Source organism: Oryx dammah, unplaced genomic scaffold (assembly GCF_014754425.2).
Source record: "Oryx dammah isolate SB20612 unplaced genomic scaffold, SCBI_Odam_1.1 HiC_scaffold_12, whole genome shotgun sequence".
Classification (NCBI taxonomy): Eukaryota; Metazoa; Chordata; class Mammalia; order Artiodactyla; family Bovidae; genus Oryx; species Oryx dammah.
This window is the reverse complement of record NW_024070196.1, coordinates 11,309,164-11,327,373: the sequence shown is the minus strand read 5'-3', so window position 1 is coordinate 11,327,373 and position 18,210 is coordinate 11,309,164. Positions and strand designations below refer to the sequence as shown.

At 40.5% G+C, this 18,210-nt stretch overlaps 1 protein-coding gene across 1 annotated transcript in view; it reads right to left on the bottom strand.

Moving 5' to 3' along the window:
* The window catches only part of TTC29 (tetratricopeptide repeat domain 29), a 261,987-nt gene extending 254,666 nt beyond the window's left edge, over nt 1-7,321 (bottom strand). The window contains exons 1-2 of the mRNA XM_040250416.1: nt 7,261-7,321; nt 6,421-6,467 (exon numbers count right to left, since the gene is read on the bottom strand). The gene's annotated coding sequence lies outside the window, so the exon portion shown is untranslated. The remainder of the gene's footprint in view (nt 1-6,420; nt 6,468-7,260) is intronic.
* Between the last annotated feature and the right edge of the window lie 10,889 nt (nt 7,322-18,210).

Sequence of the window (18,210 nt, the reverse complement as noted above, 5' to 3'; positions counted from 1 at the left end):
TAAACAGTAAATCATTCCAAGAATCTTTTAAGACATTATTAGAGATATAGTCAGTCATCTGAGCTGAGAATGCCTCTGCGCGTAGATCTTTAGCTCTGTTATTCAGGCATGAAGCTCAGTGAGTGAATACTGCAGGTGGCTTCTCTCATTATTTTTCTTACTATCTGCCTTTTGCCAATTTATTACTTGTCTGCATCTCCACCACAAAGTAGAGAAGAGAAAATCTGATAAATGTGTTGAAGATTCAGACAACTAGGAGCTTTGGTATGGGTTTCGTCAGTAGAGCTGGTTGCAATTAAAAAGTGAAGATTTTTAGGGCAGCTATGGATTTCAAATACTCATGCTTTGCTCTCCTGTTACAAACAATAACTTAAAATTGTCCATACTTTGCTGTTTTCTAAAAACTTTCTCACAAATAAAGGCTTTCCCTTAGAAGTGCTAAATGCTAAGAACAATTCTCAACAAGGAGACAGCTGGGCATATATCTGGAAAAGATGAAAACTCTAAATAAAAAAGAAACATATGCACCAATGTTTGCAGCAACATTATTTACAATGACTAAGATGTAGAAGCAAACTAAATGTCTATTGAGCAAAGAATGGATAAAAAAGATATGGATAAAGAAGATAATATTCCATACACAATGGAATATTAATCATAAAAAGAATGAAATAATGCCATTTACAGCAACAATGGATGGACCTAGAGATCATCATACCAAGTGAAGAAGTCAGAGAAAGACAAGTATCATATAATATCACTTATATGTGATACATGTGGAATGCGGAATCTTTATATGTGGAATCTTTTAAAAAACTATACAAATTACCTTATTTACAAAATAGACACAGACTCACAGATGTGGTAAACAAACTTATGATTACCAAAAAGGAAAGGGGGGAGGAATAAATTAGAAATTTGGAATTAACAAATACACATTACTACATATAAAATAAATAACAGAATCTACTGTGTAGCACAAGGAACCATATTCAATATCTTGTAATCACCTATACTGGAAAATAATTTGAAAAAGAGTATACATATATTATATGCATACAGGGGCTTCCCTGATGGCTCAGACGGTAAAGCGTCTGCCTGCAATATGGGAGGGCCAGGTTCAATCCTCGGGTTGGGAAGATCCCCTGGAAAAGGAAATGTTAACCCACTCCAGTACTCTTGCCTGGAAAATCCCATGGACAGAGGAGCCTGGTAGGCTACAGTCTACGGGGTTGCTAAGAGTCGAATATGACTGAGCAACTTCACTTCACCTCATACATATACTCAGATATATGTAACTGATCGCTTTGCTATATGCTTGAAACATTATAAATCAACTATACTTCAATTTAAAAGTGTAGTGGTTTAAAAAAGATTGCTTAAAACAACAATCAATGTATTACCTTTCATGTTATGTGGGTCAGGAGTTAGGAGAAGGCACAGTGGGGGTAGCTTTTCCCTACTCCATTTTGACTGGGGCCTCTGCTGAGTAGACTCAGAAGTTTAAGGGTAACTCAGTGGTGGGAAACAGGAAATACCTATAAGGTCTTCACTCATATATCTGGTGGTGAATGCTATTATCTGGGACCTCAGCTGGGGCTATCTATCAGAACACATACATGTGACCTCCTCATATGGCTTGGGCTTCCTCTTAGCATGGCAGCCTCATACTTCTTAAGTGGTTGCTCAGGGCTAGAAAGGCAAGTACCCAGAGAAAAGGCAAGTACCCAGAGAAAAGGCAAGTACCCAGAGAAAAGGCAAGTACCCAGAGAAAAGCCAAGTGGAGGCTGTATTCCCAGGGTCTGGCTTTGGAAGTCACATAGCATGACTTCCATTGTAAAAATAGGCTGCCTAGATTTAAGGCTAATGAAATAGACTCACCACTGAGGGGAAAGCATTGAAGTCACATTGTAAGAGGAAGATGTGGGATGGAAGATATTGTTGTGGCTATCTTTGGGAAGTGCAATATGCCACAATGGAGAAAGTAAGTGAGCCATAATGAAGGTAGATCTATAAAATCAAGTTATCTAAATCTTATTCCAAAAAGGAAGAAGTGTGGGCATGATGTTGATGGACTTATAGTGGAAAACTGTCACATGTTACAAGCACTTTCAGATACAAAAGAACTCACCTTCTCCTGTTGGAGAGGCATTCAGAAGACCAGAGCCTCTTGATTCTACCACCACTATCTCCACAAGTTTTGACCTCTACCATTTGACTTCTACCTCTACCATTATGGGTCACATACCCATAAGCAAGGCTTGTTTCAGGTTCTAAATCACTTCCTCCAGTATTTATTATCTGTGTGACCTAGGGTAAATCACCATCAATCTGGGCCTTAAATATAATCAACAAATATGCATTAAGCTACTGCTTAGTGCCAGGTACTATTTTAGGTGCTAAAGATGAGGCAGTGAACAAAAAGACAAAAATCTCTAGCCTCACAGAATCTATATTATAGGGTCAGTATGGTGGGAAAACAGACAATACACAAACAAGCAAAAATAACACAGAAGATCAGATGATGATGGGATCTATAGCTGAAAATCAAGCAGGGAACTAAAAAGGACCCAGTGCTCACCAGTAGCCAGGGATGAATAACAGCAGAAAAATATGACATCAGAGAAGTTAAGGAGAAATTTGGTGGTGTTCTGATGATACAGGTCTTGAAGATTACCCTAAAAACCTAGGACTTTTACGCTGATTGGAGGGTTTGAGCCCAGGAGTGACACAGTTTGACTTCTACCTTGAAAGAAGTACTCTGGCATCTCTTTTGGACTTAGACTGTAGAGGGCAGAAAGGAAGACATGGAGACCAGCTGGAGGTTGCTATGAAATTTGGATGACAGAGGATGGTGGTTTAGGTAGAGGTGGTGGAGAGATGTGGTCAGACTCAAGGTAGGACTGCCTGTGGCCCGCAGAGACAACCTATTCCTCTAGAGCTGTGTACGAAGCCATGGCAAGATGGAGGCCGGAAAAGCAATGAGATTTTAGGAAAAGTCTTTTGAAATTCAGTGTGGAAATAGGCAGTCTAGTGCTTCTGAAAAAAAAAAATTACCTTGGCCTGAAAATAATTATGTGCATGATAAAGAGAAAATTCTAATGGAGATAAGTGTCATGTTTTAGATATAACGCACGTGTGTACGTGCTCAGTTGCGTCTGACTTTTTGTGACCCTTTGGACTGTAACCCGCCAGTCTCCTCTGTCCATGGGGTTCTCCAGGCAAGAATACTGGGGTAGATTGCCATTTCCTCCTCCAAGGGATCTTCTTGATCCAGGGATCAAATCTGCATCTCCTGTGTCTCCTGCACTGCAAGTGATTCTTTACCACTGAGCCATTGGGGAAGTCTATAGAATCCTAACATTGCCCAGATTCTTAGTGTATGATATGATTCTTGAAACATAAGGTCTACTTATTTTTATACAGTTATAGTTTTAAAGCACTCTGTCAAAATAGCAAATGCCAGTCATCTCCTCCAAAACAAACATTTAAGAAACATAATGTATTATATAAAATAAATTCGTAAGAAAGTTTACTTAACATTTTTGTATTTAAAAAATTGTATTTTTCTGATCAGATGTTATACAACTTGTTGAGTTAACTAGATAAACAGAACTTACTAAATGACAATATTGTATAGAGTGAGATGTAGTGAGAACTTCTCACATGTAGTGAGAAGTTAAAGCTAAGGCAGAATTAGACCTGGTGGACAAAGGCTCCTCAATCCTACTCCTTGTGAGCCTGTTTCAGAGAAGCTGTGAAGACTCTACATTGCAGAGTCCTCAGCTGTTATGGAGCAGATCAGAGCAAATCTGGGCCATCTCAGCTCCTAACCCAGACCTGTCTGCCCCCAGGGGATTTGGAAAGGGAAAGAAAGGAAGCCTGTGCTTGATTCAGTCTGAACATTCCTTCCCTGACAAATGAAGACTCTATTCTGACAGCCCCTATGCTTACCAAAGGCATCGGGCAGAAGTGATCTCTGCATAATCTTAGGGACCTTTGAAGGGTTTCTCAAGGAGCTTCAAAACCAAAAAAAGGTACTTGCAATTTCTTCAAACACTAGGAAGACCCAGATACTTGTACACAGTGGGACCAAATATACTTCCCAGGTGGCACCAGTAGTAAAGAACCCACCTGTCTATGCAGGAGACATAAGAGACGCAGGTTCAATCCCTGGGTTAGGAAGATCTCTTGGAGAAGGGAATGGCTACCCTCTTCTTGCCTGGAGAATCTTATGGACACAGGAGCCTGGTGGGCTATAGTCCATGGGGTCACAAAGAGTCGGACATGACTAAGCGACTTAGCCCGCACACAGAGGGACCAAACCCCAGAAACTCAGTGCCATCTCACACATTTCAGCAAGGCGTGTATAAGCCTCCCAAGAGCTGGCCTACCAGGTTGTGACATAAAATTAATCCTCACTGATGTTTACTTGGGTTAGACCATTTTTGCTAGAAAATACAAGCATCTAATAAAATCTTATGCACATGTTAGACGTGGAGAGGAACATGTCTTCTTTGTCACACAGATCAACTGTGATTTTTTTTTTTTAATCTGAGTCAACGTTTCCAACCATTAAAGTTTCAGCTGCCAGTTCCTTCATTTTGCTCTCCTCTGATCTAAGAACATTAGCAGCAGGAGCACCTTTACTCTTAAATTTAGTTTAATGTAAGTATTGCAAGCCCTGCTGGCAAGCCTCAAGGCACAACTCTGAATGGGGGGTGGTCAGAGCTGAATGATAAAGTGGAAAAAAATTATTAACTGTGTGCTGGAAAAAATATCCCTCAACCATTTTATGTTGAAAGTTTAAGCTCAAAGTTAGGGTGAAATGTGACTGGCTCCCTTCGCTGCTCTAAGCCCCACATCCTCCCTAGACTATGCCTGTTGGGAAAGGGGTATTTGTTTTTTCACAATCCATACATGGCTATGTAAAGATATTTTGTTTTACATAATAGGTAGCTGTTTAACCAAATTTTATGACACACATAATATTTGAAATGCATCAAATATGTAAAAGGATCCTGTAACATATTATTTTCCTATCTAAGTAATCACCATCTCTTTCATGTCTGATCAGTTCAGTCTTATTTCTGCTGAATGTTCTTAGAGTAGAAAATAGCTGCATTTTAGCATACAGAAGCAAACCAAGGGGAAAATAAGTGAGAAAAAATGCAAGCACACTTAGGGGCCTGTCATTTCAGGCTGAAATCATACCTGTTGAGTGAAGAAAGCCTTTTGCTCTTTGTTAATATGAACAGTATCATTTTCCTGGTGTGGACTAGAGAATGTTCCCCACTTTCTAGTGGGCTCCATCCAGAAGGAATGGGACTAGAGCTGGGAGTGGCTGACCTAGGCCTGAAGCAGAAATGGAACCCATCATCCTTCACAACTGACACTTTATCAGGGTCCTCCTAGCTCCACACCACACATGGTGGGTGCTACCGCAGGACGGGTACCTAAGGGAGAATAATGAGAGGTACTTCCCTGGCTGGTACCCAAGTGAGCCTAGCCCTAGGAGGTCAGGGTGGAGCTGTCTGTTAGGGGACCCAGAGGCAGCTCCCCTAGTGCTACCAAATGGGCAGTGTACTCTAGGCACCACAGGAGCTGAGACAAAGATCAAAAGGTTGCCTTAAGCCATTCCACTGTTGGTATTCAGAGGAGATTTGGTGGACTCTTTGATCTCCAGGTTGGCTCCTGTATCACAGTTACAATCTCTAAGTTTGGCCCCCACATGCAAAGACAAATGAGAATGGAGAAATACAGGATGAAAGGTTTGAGAGGGGTGGATCAGGCTGAATGTGTCCCATGGTGTGAGTTTAAGTTTCTAGCCCCCAAGTAAAATTCTTCAAAGAGTAACCCTCTTTCCCCCACAATCCCCAGAGATACCCTTATCAAGAAACACAAAGGAAAGGGAAGCCTAGAGTTGTATAGACACAGGCTACCTGGGAAGTAACTTATGTTTGAGGCTGACCACTATCTCCAGAATTCAGTTACCTTGGGGGAAAAAGCTGAAATGTGAGAAATAAAACCAACAAACACACAGCAAGCAAACGTATCATGTGTCACAAGAGAGTTCAAAATAAATAGGATTTTACCATCATCAACAAGATCATTGATAAGAATTGGAACTTTTCATATTATCATCACAAGCTCTTTTACTATGAAAGTTTAAAGAAAACTACAGAAGAAATGTCAGTAATCTGCTCCTGAAAAGAGTAAAAAAAAAAAAAATCACATAAAATAAAAAGTCAGTGTTTATCCCTTGTATTTTTGGACACATTTAGCATTCTATGATAGGTAAATAGGTTGTTAAATAAATAGAAACCACACATTTCCTGCTAACTGACATGCATTGATAGTTAAATCATAACTTAAAGCAGGAAAAGTGTTTGAAAGTGGGCCATGTTTCACTCGACTTACATTTGGAGATTACTGCTGAAGGTCTCTCCAGGTTTACAGACTTCAGCCTGAAAATTTGGAAGCAAAGAATAATAACAAAGGAGAAAAGAGAAAAAGTTAAAAATTAGTCAACAGACTAACTCACTAACTCCCCTCACTGCTCCAAATCATGAAATAAGATTTATTTGTACCACAAAACACCAGGTATCTACTTGTAGTTATATAAACTTAAAAAAAAAAAAAAAGAATCCTGCTATGACAGCTGACTTATTAAAAAACAAACAAACAAAAAACCGAAGCATAGCTCCTATGGGAGAAACTAATCACTAATTCAATGAAATATCAATACATCTGAAATACTATTGATATATTCTTTTGGGACTCTTTTGGGACCCCATGGTCTGTAGCCCACTAGGCTCCACTGTCCATGGGATTTCCCAAAAGTCAGACACGACTTAGGGACTAGACAACAACAAAAATCCATGTATTCTTATATAAATGTGACATTAGTGATAATGTGATCTCTCAAACTTTGATTATCTACCAAAACCGAGGGCATCTCAGTTCCTACCCAGTTCTAAACAGGACTAACTGATTTTTTCCACTGCCCTCAAAGGGTAAACTGGGCGGCGAGGAGAGAGTCTTTCTGTGCTACCCCTTCTATGAATTTCTTGAAATAAATGGCGAGGGCCATGGCTTAGTAAGCTTGTCGCTCGACTGACTGAGGAAGGTCTGTATGGGTCAGAGGAGGGACTGCCTGGAAAAAGAACCCATCTACTTCTTGGAGTCCGCCACGAATCTCGATGGATTGGTCCTGGGGAACAACTCTGGTTTTCTGTTCCGCCGAAGTGTGTCCCTCACCCGTGGCAGGTGCTGGGCGCCGGCGCTGCCCTCTCCTCCCGCGGTGGGTCCCAGACACTGCGGAGCAGGCGCAGAGAGAGGACGCAAGAGCGTCTCCAGGGATACAAAGGGGGCGGGACGGGGCGGAAGGGGCGTGGTTAGGCTAAACTGAGATTCTGGATTGGTGCAGCTTCCACTCTCCTCGGGCTCAGGGGCGGGGCCTAGTGCGCACAGTGCTGGGGAAGTCCACACCCGGCAGCTTTTTCCCGCCAGACGGCTCTCAGACAGCTCGCAGAAATTAGTTCACCTCATCCAAGAGACCTTTAATTTGCCGCCCTGAATCATTTCCCTCACGGCACTGCATTCTCAATATTTTGCAACATTGCCCTATCGTCCATACATTGATGGAAAAACGCTCAGCTTGGCGTTCAAGACCCCCAAGACCCCCACTTTATCCGGCTGGATAATTCGTTCATTCTCATCTTCCTCAGCCTCTGTTGCGCTCAGAACCATTTTTCTCATCCCACGCAAACACCTTTCCCAGTCCTGTTTTCAGAAAGGGAATCCAATTTTGAGTGGGGATGAGCTAAAAACTCAAGGTCTCTTTCATAGACTCTCCCTGCGTTCTGTCTTTACATATATATTTTAAAACTTCCTCTGAAACTCGGCATTTTATATTTACACCCACTTAATTCAGCCAGTTAATCGCAGTCCAAGGTTCCACCCCTTCTCTCACATGTAAATATAAGGAAGTGAACTTTCTGGCTCATTGTCTCATACAGATAGAGGGCAAGACAGTGAAGCTTGTTGCTTATTACTCCGCAAATATAGATGTGCTGGAAAGCTAAGCGTTTATTCATTGGTTACTGTCATGGACTGTAAGAAAGTGAGTCAGCTGTACTGTTCACACCATTCTATTAATCATAAATCGATTCTTTTTGGACTACAAGCATAACAACCATAGCCACACTTTCATTCCAACATCTAATTTGCTGCAATAAATTACTGAATTACTTCCACCAAGTAAATTTACATTATATTGAATACATTCAGTCGATCACTGTGACTACCTGTGACTGGGCTCCATGGGACCCCTCGAATTCTGTTCTCATGAACTCATTTCTCAGTTTCCAGAAACAACACAGCTCCACAGGTGACTGACTGTGTGAATTATGTTCAAGTTCTTCCTGCCTTTTCAGCTTTGAGGTATGTAAATTCCATGCACCTTCCTTCCAGCATGCGGCTCTCCCAGTGTGGCTTTCTAGGAGGTTCCTCCAGCCACTTTGGATTTATTCCTCCTATTTGCTGTTTTTCACTGGCAGTTCTTTGGTTATTCTCTTTCTCCACTCCTTAGCAGAGAGTTCATAGAGCTAAGAAGCTCAGAGAATGTTATTTGTAAGTGACAGAATCCTGGCTCAAACTGGTTTAAGCAAAAAATGGAAACACTGTTTTCTGCAACACAAAGATGCCAGCTTCAGGTGTAACTATCTAGAGACTGACCCTTCTGAAAACTTTGAGGACTCTACAACAGCCTCACAGAATGAAACTCTCTCTCTCTCTCAACTCCTTCCCCTTGGCCTACTTTCATTATTAAAAGTGTTACTCTGCATGAGTTGGTTTAGTCACTAAGTTGTGTCCAACCCTTGCAGATCCATGGGGACTGCAGCCTGCCAGGCTCCTCTGTCCATGGGATTTCCCAGGCAAGAATCCTGGAATGGTTGCCATTTCCTTCTCCGGGGAATCTTCCTGACCCAGAGATCAAACCCAAGTCTCCTGCACTGCAGGCGGTCTCCCACATTACAGGCAGATTCTTTACCAACTGAGCTACCAGGGAAGCCCATTACTTTGTGTGGTGCTTGGTTTATATGAGTAAATTTCCACGGAAAGATTAGGATCTCTTTAAGAGCAAAGAGCTCTTATTTTTGCCTTACTTTTCTCTGAATTCCCTGGAATGATACTGGAGTTCACAGATAGTATGTGTTCAAAAATATTTTTTTTAATTAATTGAATGACTAACAGCATAAACAGAGGTGCCTAGAACTGATTCTTCCATATGTAATTCCTCTCATTACTTTCTCTGCCTTCCCCACCTAGAATTGGAAATAATGCCATAGTCTTTCCAAGAAGATGAATGCCTGGTTTCTTGCTACACCCCATTGGCAAGAACTTTATCACATTGTCATCTTTAGCTTAAAGAGCAGTTGGAAAATATGATCTTTATTTTGAGTAGTCATATGAGTGCTAAAAATCAAGATCTTCAACTATGGAATTTAGAAAATAAGGGGGGGGTGGATTCAGCATCAGTGCTAAAGATGTTGATTCATCTGTATCTGTATCTGTATCTCTGTGTAAGTTTCCTTCCTTGTTTGAATAGTACTGTTCTCCAAGTTTCTTCCTTAGGTGAGAGTCTCCAGAGCTGTGGATAAGGTGGACAAGCTGCATCTCCTTCAGTTTCTTTTAGGATGAGAACTTAGAGAATCAGTGCTCAGGCTGTGTCCTCTATGCCAGAGTAACAAGGAGTCCACCTGGAGCCTAAACTTCCCCTTGAAATTTCACTGGAAGTCTTTATTAAATGTGCTGTGGTTTAAAGGGTCCCTTCCTGCTCTCTGCCTGGGGGTGAGGGGGTTACATAGGGTGTTGAGCAGTTAAACTGTATCATGTTCAGAGTTTTCCCCTAATTTTCAGCCCCACTTCTCCAACTCTTCTTCCCCTGTAGATGCTGAGCAGTGACGCCAGGGTTTTGTTAGACGATTATCCTCAGCCACTTTACTATCTTACCTTTCACTCTGCTCCCTTCCACTGTGTATCTTCTGACAGTTTTAAAAATCCCTCATCCACTGACAGTTCCTACCCTATTTTTTTATCACTATTATTAATATTACTGTTTTAGTTATTTAAACATTTTTATTAAAAGAGATAAATATATGTGCTATTTGTCATCCTCTGAACCTTTCTTAGGAATGGAATACTAAATTAAGACAAAGGGAAAATTAAAGGGTATAAAATAGAGGAAGAGAAAATATAGAACAAGTATAAAAACTGGTGAAAAGTGACACGGAGGCCTTGATGAACTCATAATAGCCAAGTTACAAACTACCTGTCTTAAATTTGTAGTAGAAAAATGAACTAAAATAATTTTCTAAAAATCTGAATCAAATTAATTTATCTGTATGTGGGCTGGTTATTAGGAATCCTCTGACATACGCTGTCATTTGTGTGCATCCCCTGCAAGAGCTTTTGTGTACAACCAAAAATTTGGATGTAGCTTGGCTGTTTTTGCATCCTTTTCTTATTTCTGAAAATGTGTCTTAAGAAAATGACAACTTTCCATTAGACACAGTCCAGGGGGGCAGATTTAGGTATTCTATTCTCCTCTATCCAAGAAAGCAGAATATGACATAAGCAAGGCCAGTTTTGGGCTTTTTAGATCATTGTTGTAGTTTCTACTTTCTTAGTCTCAGAATCTGCATTGATTCTTGCCAGTTCCAAGCCCTTATTTTTCAGATCCCTGTCCATTCCTTTTTGATCAATTCACAGTAAATTTTCATTAAAATAAGTCCCCTACATACAAATCAGTTTCTTTCCCAGAGTACGTTCGTAAGTCCAATTTGTTCCTAGGTCCAAGAAAGTTAGCCTAGGTACCCAACTAACAAGATCAGCTATATAGAATCGTACTATAGTAGGTTTATAATACTTTTCACACAAATAATACATAAAAAACAAACATACACACACAAGAAAGCAAACATTATTAATCCTACAGTGTGTGTGTGTTAGTCGCTCAATCGAGTCCGATTCTTTGCGACCCCATGGGCTCCTCTTTCCTAGGATTTTCCAGGCAAGAATACTGGAGTGGGTTGCCATTTCCTTCTCCAGGGGATCGTCCCAACCCAGGGATCAAACCTGGGTCTTCTGCATTACAGGAAGATTCTTCACTGTCTGAGCCACCAAGGAATCTTGCAGTACAGTTCAATAGCTGGCATTTATTACCAGTACCAGCAACATCACTGTTGCTTTTACACTTGCTTCTGGACTTCCTGGGCTTGAAATAAAGATAGTGTACTACTGTATTCTATACAGTACTTTACAGTTAAGTACACAAAAGCACAACCACACATGTGACAATGTATGCAGACACGTGAACTAACTTATGTGACTAGACCTGTGAACATACATTCACATCTTTCAAAGTTCAAAACTTAAAGGTTCGTAGGTAGGGGACTAACTGCACAGTAAATTCCATTCATTGGGATTGAATTCTAACTGATAGAAATACTGGTACTAGCGGCCGGATAGTGGGAAATGGTCTTCAGGAAAATGTAAGATTCTTGGGATTGGCCACCTACATTAATGTGAAAAGTAATGAGGCTTTAGTTCATAGTTTTGTAAGGAAGCAGCAAGCTGTGACAACTTTTGTGAAACAGTAATTATCAACTGAGAGGGTGAAACTCCAACAAATCATGGAGCTACCACCAAAGGGCCTCATGAGAAAATGAGGAATTCAAGCATTTGAGGATGAGTGCCTGCTTTTGAAGACACACTTCCCAGGTGGTGCTGGTGGTTAAAAATACAAACAAACAAACCCTGCTTGCCAACACAGGAGATGTAAGAGACACCAGTTCAATCCCTGTATTGGAAAGATCCTCTGGAGGAGGGCATGGCAATCCGCTCCAGTATTCTTGCCTGGGGAATCCCATGGACAGAGGAGCCTGGCAGGATACAGTCCATTGGTTCGCAAAGAGTCGAACACTACTGAAGCGACTTAGCACACACACAGGCACTCCTCTAACAGCTGTTGAAACCCTACATGGATACGTGGAAGGCATGGCCAGAAAAATATATATATACAAACAAGAGAATGACAAAATCAAAATAGTAAGTTCTGTTCTCAAAACATGGACTAAAACCCTTTATATAACCATTCTGGAAAAAAGTCAAGTGAGTTAATTCCACTAAGAGCTGATTTTGCAGCCAGGGACGAGCCCCCATATGAATGTTAGGGCATTCATGAGAAAAGAGTGACATTTTAACAATGGAATTGGGATCACAGTGGCATATTCGGAAGACTCTGAGCAACCTAAAGTTGGAATTCCCTCCTACACATCTCCCACTGAGGTATATTTGCTTAGAAAAATGTCCGTCCTTTGTCTGAGGTAGCTATTTTCCCTTGCTTGAAGACCATGTTATTTCTTTGCCCAAGGTCGTTTCCTTGAAGAGAAAGTAGCTTGTGGACTAAGTTCTTTCTTATTCAACATCTCATAATATTCACAGATCTATAATTAGAAGTATACCCCATCATATCCTGGGAGACAAAAATTAAAAACTCAAGCTCTGAGAAGGCTCATGTGTGTATACACACACACACACAGAGGCAGAAATTGTTAGTTTACATTGAAAAAACCGAGTTTGCTAGTTTATGTCAGCCAAACTCTAGGTACATCATTTCTCCTTCAGAATGGAGTTTGGGGACTCTTGAATGAAAAAGGTGAAACAATCATATTATAAAGAATAAAATTGTCAAGGAGGGTTTTTGTTTTTGTTTTTGTTTTGTCAAAGCCTCTAGAGTCCACATGGGTGACTAGGTATATTTTTATTTAACAGTTTCTTGGTTTAGTTAATGACTATCTGGCCAACTGGAAAGTAAGTTGTGTTGCAAACTTACTTTTAGTTTACTTTAAAGGAAGTAACTTAAAGTCTTTCAGAGAAAGGATTCTAGGATACAATATTGTATGTCTCACCTCTGAACTATGTTCCCAAAGAAAGACCTGAAAATTTTTCCTTCACCAACCATTTATGGAGGAAAATGCCATAGATTCTGTAAGTTCTCTACTAAATTATATCCCAACGTTAAGAGTGCTGGTGGGAAATATTATCATTGAAATGAGCACCATGGCTTCAGTGGAAATGCACTGTTTCCAGGGTGAGGGAAATCAGGTTATGACAGCTCAATGGGAGATTGGGTATATTGACCATGATACGCAGCCACACTGCCGTTTTCATTAGAATGACCTCACCTACAAAGATCTGTGGCTGTGATTCATTGCTCATGACATTGCTTGGAATCAAATTAATGAGTACCCATTTTACTTAGAAATTTATTTGTATGAGAAAAAAAAAATATCCTAAAGCTGATAAACACAGTCCTGACTTGAGCTACCGAAATGGAGAGTGGAAAGTACTGGTCTCTTTTTATATACCAGGATTAGACCCACAGCCTCTTGAATGAAAGCTCTATAAGCAACAGTTAGCACTGGACATGGAACAACAGATGGTTCCAAATAGGAAAAGGAGTGCATCAAGGTGTATATTGTCACCCTGCTTGTTTAACTTCTATGCAGAGGACATCATGAGAAACGCTGGGCTGGAAGAAACACAAGCTGGAATCAAGATTGCCGGGAGAAATCTCAATAACCTCAGATATGCAGATGACACCACCCTTATGGCAGAAAGTGAAAAGGAGCTAAAAAGCCTCTTGATGAAAGTGAAAGGGGAGAGTGAAAAGTTGGCTTAAAGCTCAACATTCAGAAAATGAAGATCATGGCATCCGGTCCCATCACTTCATGGGAAATAAATGGGGAAACAGTGGAAACAGTGTCAGACTTTATTTTGGGGGGCTGCAAAATCACTGCAGATGGTGATGGCAGCCATGAAATTAAAAGATGCTTACTCCTTGGAAGAAAAGCTATGACCAACCTAGATAGCATATTCAAAAGCTACTACTTTTGACATTACTTTGCCGACTAATGTCCATCTAGTCAAGGCTATGGTTTTTCCTGTGGTCATGTATGGATGTGAGAGTTGGGCTGTGAAGGAGGCTGAGTGCCAAAGAATTGATGCTTTTGAACTGTGGTGTTGGAGAAGACTCTTGAGAGTCCCTTGGCCTGCAAGGAGATCCAATCAGTCCATTCTAAAAGAGATCAACCCTGGGATTTCTTTGGAAGGAATGATGCTAAAGCTGAAACTCTAGTACTTTGGCTACCTCATGAGAAGAGTTGACTCATTGGAAAAGACTTTGATGCTGGGAGGGAATGGGGGCAGGAGGAGAAGGGGACGACAGAGGATGAGATGGCTGGATGGCATCACAAACTCGATGGATGTGAATGTGAGTAAACTCCGGGAGTTGATGATGGACAGGGAGGCCTGGCATGCTGTGATTCATGGGGTCACAAAGAGTTGGACACAACTGAGCGACTGAGCTGAACTGATGGACCTTGGGGCCCAGAAATAATACCACAATGCACACTGTGAATTTCTTTTCTTCCCCTCTGAGATAATTACTTATTTAATTAGGTAGCTACAATAGCAAAAAGAATATATCTAAAACTTTTGAGCTAGACACTGGACACTAATTCTGAGCTAATGCTATTTTTTAAGGATGAAGAACACATTATAAACAGAGTTAAGGTAAGTTAATTGTTTTTCTTTTAAAGTTCTAAAATAGGCATAGTAGACACCAAGCCCATGTTATGATTATTCCCCTTATATTTGTAAATGTATACAGAACAATGGCAGGATTTTTTTTAGTGACCACCTGACCTATTAAATAAAACTGACTATGATAAGAGACAAACATCCTGGAATGTGAAGTCAAGTGGGCCTTAGGGAGTATCACTACAAACAAAGCTAGTGAAGGTGATGGAATTCCAGTTGAGCTATTTCAAATCCTAAAAGATGGTGCTGTGAAAGTGATGCACTCAATATGCCAGCAAATTTGGGAAAGTCAGAAGAGGTCCCATGATTGGAAAAGGTCAGTTTTCATCCCAATCCCAAAGAAAGGCAATGCCAAAGAATGCTCAAACTACCGCACAATTGCACTCATATCACATGCTAGTAAAGTAATGCTCAAAATTCTCCAAGCAAAGCTTCAACAGTACATAAACCATGAACTTGCAGATGTTCAAGCTAGATTTAGAAAAAGCAGAGGAATCAGAGATCAAATTGCCAACATTCATTAGAGCATAGAAAAAGCAAAAGAGTTCCAAAAAAGCATCTACTTGTGCTTTATTGACTATGCCAAAGACTGTGTGGATCACAACAAACTGTGGAAAATTCTTCAAGAGATGGAAATACCAGACCACCTGACCTGCCTCCTGAGAAATCTGTATGCAGGTCAAGAAACAACAGTTAGAAGTGGACATGGAACAACAGACTGGTTCCAAATAGGGAAAGGAGTACGTCAGGGCTGTATATTGTCACTCTGCTTATTTAACTTACATGCAGAGTACATTATGTGAAATGCCGGGCTGGATGAATCACAAGCTGGAATCAAGATTGCTGGGAGAAATATTGATAACCTCAGATACGCAGATGACACCATCTTTATGGCAGAATGCAAAGAAGAACTAAAGAGCCTCTTGAGGAAAGTGAAAGAGGAGAGTGAAAAAGCTGGCTTAAAACTCAACATTCAGAAAACGAAGATCATGGCTTCTGGTCCCATCACTTCATGGCAAATAGATGGGACAACAATAGAAACAATGACAGACTTTATTTTGGGGGGCTCCAAAATCACTGCAGATGGTGACTACAGCCATGAAATTAAAAGACACTTGCTCCTTGGAAGAAAAGCAATGACAAACTTAGACAACGTATTAAAAAGCAGAGACATTACTTTGCCAACAAAGGTCCATCTAGTCAAAGCTATGGTTTTTCCAGTAGTCATGTATGTATGTGAGAGTTGGACTATAAAGAAAGGTGAGAACCAAAGTATCGATGCCGTTGAACTGTGGTGTTGGAGAAGACTCTTGAGAGTCCCTTGGACTTCAAACCAGTCCATCCTAAAGGAAATTAGTCCTGAATATTTATTGGAAGGACTGATGCTGAAGCTGAAACTCTAATACTTTGGTCACATGATGCAAAGATCTGACTCATTGGAAAAGACCCTGATGCTGGGAAAGATTGAAGACAGGAGGAGAAGGGGACAACACATGATGAGATGGTTGGATGGCATCACCAACTCAATGGCATGAGTTTGAGCAAACTCTGGGAGTTTGTCAAGGACAGGGAAGCCTATCGTGTTGCAGTCCATGGGTCAAAAAGAGTTGGCCACATCTGAGTGACTGAACTGGATGGTAAGAGAAAGTCAAGAGGAAGCTCTTGAAACTCTCCCTTCATGCAGCAATTACACTGGGACAGATAACCGAAAAGATTTAATAGACTCCTGCACAGCTTACTCAGAAAGAGTTCCTATAGGCAGATGACACAGAGAAGCAGAGACAACATATATCAGGCAGCTTCAGATTGGTCCTGAACACCCAGGGACAACTTCTCTCATCCTCCCCCAGTTGTATAGGATGTACTTTGCCTCCAGAACGAAAATGTACCAAGGGATCTTTTATTTATTATTTTTTAGATTTAAAACAATAAATAATTTCTTTTTCCTAATTTTTTAGCTTTATTAAGGAATAATTGAAAAAATAAAAATTTTAAGTAATAGTAAGAATATTTAAAGTATATAATGTGATGATTTGCTATACCTGTACATTGTAAAATGGTTATCAAGATCATGAACACTTTCATCACCTTACATAGTTAACTCTGTGTGTGTGGTAAGATCACCTAAGACCTACTCTCAGCACATCTCAAGCATACTTTACTGTATTAGTGGTAACTCTGATCACCATGTTGTACATGAGTTCCTCAGAATTTAGTCATCTTATAACTGAAAGCTTGTATCCTTTGACCTACACCTCCCCATTTCCTCCTGCCCGCAGCCCCTGGCAACCGCCATGCCATTCTCTGCTTCAGTGTAATAGGCCATTTTTTAAGATTCTACATAAGAGTGATACCATACAGTATTTGTCCATCCCTGTTTGGTTTATTTCAGTTGGCATAATGCCCTACAAATTCATCTATATTATTGCAAATGGCAAGATTTTCTTCTTTTTTATGGCTGAGTAATATTTCATTATAGAATATGAAACATTATATATATTACTATATTTTATACTGGAGAAGGAAATGGCAACCCACTCCAGTACTTTTGCCTGGAAAATCCTATGGAAAGAGGAGCCTGGTAGGCTACTGTCCATGGGGTCACAAAGAGTCGGACACGACTGAATGACTTCACTCACTCATTCACTCACTTCACTGATACATGTTATATATCACATTTTCTGTATTTATTCACCCATTGGAGGCCCTTAGATTGTTTACATATCTTGGCAATTATAAAATAATGCTACCTTGAAAGTGGGAGGGCAGATATCCCTCCAAGATACTGATTTGTTGTCTTTTCTGGATTTATACCCAAAATTAGGATTGCTACCTCATATGTTAATTCTATTTTTAATTTTTTGAGGAAGTTCCTTATTTTTTCTGTAATGACTACCAATTCACATTCTCATCAACAGTGTGCAGGGGTTCCCTTTTCACCAAGGGGTCTTTTATATTCTACCAATCTTATAGACAAAATAGGCCATGTAACCAGGTAAACCAGGTGCAGATTAACAGTCTATATATTTTTCAGAAATAATGTAGACAAGCTAGTCCATATTACCTTCAAGGGAGTTTCATATTTTACACAGCACATTATATATCACCAGCCGGTACATTTCATTCCTATCAACGCTGGAAAGTACCATGGGTGCAGGTCTCCCTGGAGATAAATGAAAAGCTACTATGGATCAGTTTCAAACTAACCCTACACTTTCCTACCAAAGTAGTGAGTTAAAAGTAGTGTTGCATCCTGATGGAATTTCAGACTTGAAAACTATAAGGATGAGAATTCTTTGTGTGCATGCTCCGTCGCTTCAGTTGTATCCAGCTCTTTGCGACCCTGTGAACTGCAGCCTGCCAGGCTCCTCTGTCCATGGGATCCTCCAGACCAGAATACTGGAGTGGATCGCCATGTCCTCCTCCAGGGGATCTTCCCAACCCAGGGATCAAACCCGAGTCTCCTGCCTCTCTTGCATTGCAGATGGATTCTTTACCACTGAGCCACCAGGGAAGCCCCAGTTCCTTTTCCATTTAATT